Raw genomic sequence first — 5450 nt, forward strand, 5'->3', positions numbered from 1 at the left:
TCACATGATAATTTTTATACATGTTGTCCTACTCCAAGCTGTATAGGCTTGAGAGCCAGCTAACAATTAAGTAAATCAGGTGATGCGCATCTCTGTAATGAAGAGGGGTGTGGTGTAATGACATCAACACCCTATATAAGGTGTGCGTAAGTGTTAGGCAACTTCCTTTCCTTTGACAAAATGGGTCAGAAGAGAGATTTGACGGGCTCTGAAAAGTCCAAAATTGTGAGATGTCTTGCACAGGGATGCAACAGTCTTGAAATTGCCAAACTTTTGAAGCGTGATCACCGAACAATCAAGCGTGCCAGGGCGTATAGCCAACAGGGTCGCAAGAAGCGTGTTGGGCAAAAAAAGGCACAAAATAACTGCCCATGAATTGAGGAAAATCAAGCGTGAAGCTGCCAAGATGCCATTTGCCACCAGTTTGGCCATATTTCAGAGCTGCAACGTTACTGGAGTATCAAAAAGCACAAGGTGTGCCATACTCAGGGACATGGCCAAGGTAAGGAAGGCTGAAAAACGACCACCTTTTTAACAAGAAACATAAGATAAAACGCCAAGAAATATCTTAAGACTGATTTTTCAAAGTTTTTGTGGACTGATGAAATGAGAGTGACTCTTGATGAGCTAGATGGATAGGCCCGAGGCTGGATCAGTAAAGGGCAGAGAGCTCCACTCCGACTCAGACGCCAGCAAGGTGGAGGTGGGGTACTGATCTGGGCTGGTATCATGAAAGATGAACTTTTGGGACTTTTTCGGGTTGAGGATGGACTGAAGCTCAACTCCCAGAGCTACTGCCAGTTTCTGGAAGACAACTTCTTCAAGCAGTGGTACAGGAAGAAGTCGGTATCGTTCAAGAAAAACAGGATTTTCATGCAGGACAATGCTTCATCACATGCATCCAACTACTCCACAGCGTGGCTGGCCAGTAAAGGTCTAAAAGATGAAAAAATAATGACATGGAACCTGTGGTCCCTCGTAAAATGTGAGATCTACAGGGAGGGAAAACAGTACACCTCTTGGAACAGTGTCTGGGAGGCTGTGGTGGCTGCTGCACGCAATGTTGATCGTAAACAGATCAAGCAACTGACAGAATCTATGGATTGTAGGCTGTTGAGTGTCACCATAAAGAAAGGTGGCTATATTGGTCACTAATTTTTTTGGGTTTTGTTTTTGCATGTCAAAAATGTTTATTTCTAAATTTTCTGCAGTTATGTTGGTTTACCTGGTGAAAATAAACAAGTGAGATGGGAATATATTTGGTTTTTATTAAGTTACCTAATAATTCTGCACAGTAATAGTTACCTGCACAAACAGATACCTTCCTAAGATAGCCAAATCTAAAAAAACCCCCACTCCATCTTCCAAAAATATTAAGCTTTGATATTTATGAGTCTTTTGGGTTGATTGAGAACATACTGTAGTTGTTGATCAATAATAAAAAAAATCCTCTAAAATACAACTTGCCTAATAATTCTGCACATGGTGTATAGATCTTTTTTAATGTGATCTTGCATATTAAAGTAATTTCCTTGGTGTATGAGTTTTATTATATACTTGTCAAAAGAGAAATAGATTTAAAAGAAGTCTGTCAGGTCCCCTATACCCTTCAACCCAGCAACATTCATACCTGTATGGCCAAATTCCCTCTCTAACCAGCCCTGTATAACCTATTCACTAATATGAATGTTTTTAAGAAAACTACTTATAGCCCTCGCTAAATATGCATGTGTCTAGTAGGGGTGTTAGTTCCCCAGACTAGTTGGCCCTTTTTCCGTATTATCCCTCCCCCGTGGGTGTCAGAACATGATTTCTACAAGCCGGTGCCCCTCCCCCAGTTCCTGTAAATCTTGTGCATTTGTGCAGCTCATTTCAGGCCACGTCATTATACCTTTGAAGTTGGGTGTGCGCTTCCTGGCTTCATTAGGTGCACTGCACATGACCAGAAGTTCAGAAGACGTGTACATGAGCTGCCTTCTCAATCTCCGGTTATGTGCAGTGCGCCTAATGAAGCCAGGAAGTGTGCACCCAACTTACAAGTCACACTGACATGGCAGAAGTGAGCCATGCGCATGCGCGAGATTTCCAGGAGTTGGTGGTGACGATGGCTAGTGGAGATCATGTTGAAAAAGGGTCAACTAGTCAAGGGACTTAAGCCCCTATGACTAGTCACAGGCCTAATTAGCATAGGGACAGCGAGTGCTATAAGTTGTTTTTTTAAACATACATATTAGTGAGTAGCATATGACATGACATAAAAGTACCACTACGTGCACCACAAACATTTACTATTCGCCTTTATGTATCTGCTTTTTTTATATAAGAATAATGACTAATTATGTAATTGGGGATATGAATATTTACATTAGTATATGTGGATTGAGAAATTATGACAGAAGGATTAATATTGTAAAAATAGATCAGAAATTATGTCAGAAGGGTTATTAATACAATTGTATCAATTGTACCAAAATGTCTACCAAGAGAAATATGAATCCAGCGCAGTCTCGTATTATGTTATAAGAATTCTTCTTTATTCATATCATTTCAATAAAATCCAGGGACATGCAGCGCAAATTAAAGTTTTGCCCAGGCTTGTGTACCAAGTTATGATTTTACAATAGTTACATCAACCTGAAAAATGTGGTACATGTATAACGAGTAGTGATGAGTGAGCACTACCATGCTCAGGTGCTCGGTACTCATAATGAACATTTGGACGCTTAGACAGGCTTGACTTTTGCACCGAGTATAAAGGAAGTCAATGGGGAACTCAAGCTTGTCACTGGAAAATCTTTCGGAAAAATGCTTGAGTTCCCCATTGACTTCTATTATACTCGGCACACGAGTTGAGCCTGTCTAAGAGTCCAAAGGCTCCTTATGAGCACTGAGCACCCGAGTATGGTTTCGCTCACTCATCACTAATAATGAGGTGTTAGCTAAAGGCTCCAAAGCAGAAACAAGATCTTCTAATTACTTTGCGAGATTTATAATACTGGTGTCTTCTTATGTGGTACAGCGTTCTTTTGAGCCCTCTCAGCCCCAGAACCTGTGTCCCTCATAGCTATATGCCCTTTGGCTAGGCTTGACTTTCAACCTCTTGTCCAATTCAACTTGCAAATGACACTTCTGGTACGTGCCTCCATTCCCCTTGGACTCCAAGGTTTTTAGGCATATTAATGAACACTTATGGCTAGTATTTGTATTATTTCTTTATATTAGATTCAATTTGGAAACAATAACATTGGCATGAGAACCGAATCTGCAATGATTTGAAGGAAATGTATATTTGAGGTCTGAGATTTATTTGGTGCATTTTTAGGTTCGGTATCAGTATTTTGCAGAAGATAATTGTATTTTGAGGAATAAAATGAAGTTAATGGTTAATAGGACTTCAATTTCCCACTAGCGAGAATTGAGCAGTAATAAAACAGAAAGGACTAGTGGTGTCTGGTCAACATTGGCTGTAGGGGGCCGGTGCTGATGGATAAATCCAGGCAAAGTTAACATGAAGATTAAAACATCACAGAGTGGTTTGTATAGGCAGTTTGACATGCAGGGTAATCCTGGTGTCCTGGGGTCTCCTCTTCCCACATACACACTCTCTGTCCACAAGACAATCTTGGACTTTGGAGACGATGATAAAATTCTCAGAGGGAGAGGATTTATCGGGGGATAATGGATATGAGGAAGTGATGTCCATGAAATCCCCCACCATAGATAATAGCAGGTCACAGACAACTTTTGTGTAATTGAATAAATAGCGGGGCTGGGCTTTGAGGCTGGGGTCTGTATTGCTTATATGTGGATATCTTGGCTCTAAAGTGACTGAATCTTTATCTTGTCTTCCAGGTGTCCAAGAAGAACCATCAAGTGTCTGCAAATATTATTAATCTCCAAGCCAGTTTCATCAATTGATTAAACATGAAAGATGCCAGAAGAAATCCAGGACTTTGTCCATATATTTATTTTTAAAAATGTCACTTGTACTATATACAAATATAAATTTTTAAATTGTATTATTATTATTATTATTATTATTATCATCATCATTAGTAGCATTATTATTAGCATTATTTAGCATTTTTTTTATTATGTTACAATATATAAAAATTGGGCAAATAACCACCATGCATTGAAAAACAGCCATTTTAGAAGAAAGATGATCTTCTCAAGGAGGTGGTCTTTTGGAGATATTCGACTTTATTATTTAATTGTATTTATTTATCTATTTGGTAATCGATTTATAGGAGATAAAATGAATTCTGCTTAGTTTATGTCACAGAGACAAAATTAAATATAAAATTTTACTGAAAACATTATTTTTTTGTAAAATAAAATACAACATTTTTTAAGCATTTATTCCATGTATAAAGTATATTCTATGGACTATTATAGTTCTCTGGAGTTATAACATTGGGAACATGATTTTATATATTTTGTTTTCATAAAACAATTGGTATATTAAGGCTACATTGACACTAATCTGTTTATAAATTTTCTTAATAAAATAAATAAATGAATGAATTAATAAAAAATAAATAAAGAAGAGTTAAATATATAACTGTTTGCATCTGGGTTGTTTTTTTCCCAAATAGAATCCACCCCAGATAAAAAACATATGGCAAGTAATATTATATACATCAATTGTCAAGGAGTTTAGATCAGTTTCACAAAAGAAAAAAAATATGTGCATTATTTACATTTTTTTCCTGAAAATAAAATGGTTAAAAATAACATTGAAGACGTCAAATCAAGACATTAATTCAGTCTATCTCTAAGTAACATCTACACTCAATGACCCAGAAAAGAAAAGGTTGACACAGCCATTTTAATAAACTGTTCACCCAAGAGGTTCTCATTAATCATTGTCTGGGTTTCCTTAAGAAACTTAAATTTTACTGAACGTCTGTATTGAATTGAACTATTCTGGGGGAAAAAATAAACAAAAAGAACATATTGTAGATCTGTAGACATTATCTCCAGTACTGTCCCTTGCTGTGTGGTTTGGGAATTATATAACCTCATTTATATATTTACATCATCTGCCATATGGTCCGTATTCTGTGAATAGGAACAACGCAGACTTTCTTTTCTCATCTTGGGTATCCCTTTAAATTCCCTTTAGGCCTCCTTCACACTTCTGTGTCCCCGGATGTGTTTGATCCGTTTCCTCACGTGCCGGAGACACGGGCAGACGTAGACCCATTAAAATCAATAGGTCTGCACACACAGGCGTGTTTTGCTATGGACCGTGTGTACGTGTGGAGCATACATGTGCCCGTGTGTTCCACACGTAGACATGTCCATTTTTCTCCGGCATCACGGGTGTCACATGGCTCGCACATGGACCACATAGATGTGAACCGTGTGACACGCACCGGAGAAAACACACGTGTTTGTAGAAAAAAAAAAATTCTATACTCACCTTCTCCAGCGCTGCTGTCTCT

At 38.1% G+C, this 5450-nt stretch overlaps 1 long non-coding RNA gene across 1 annotated transcript in view; it reads left to right on the top strand.

Annotated features, from left to right (window-relative positions):
* Positions 1–4459, top strand: part of LOC142301790 (uncharacterized) — a 76942-nt gene extending 72483 nt beyond the window's left edge. The window contains exon 6 of the long non-coding RNA XR_012752881.1: positions 3853–4459. This is a non-coding gene — a long non-coding RNA (uncharacterized LOC142301790). The remainder of the gene's footprint in view (positions 1–3852) is intronic.
* Positions 4460–5450: the final 991 nt, after the last annotated feature.

This window comes from Anomaloglossus baeobatrachus, chromosome 4 (assembly GCF_048569485.1).
Source record: "Anomaloglossus baeobatrachus isolate aAnoBae1 chromosome 4, aAnoBae1.hap1, whole genome shotgun sequence".
Classification (NCBI taxonomy): domain Eukaryota; kingdom Metazoa; phylum Chordata; class Amphibia; order Anura; family Aromobatidae; genus Anomaloglossus; species Anomaloglossus baeobatrachus.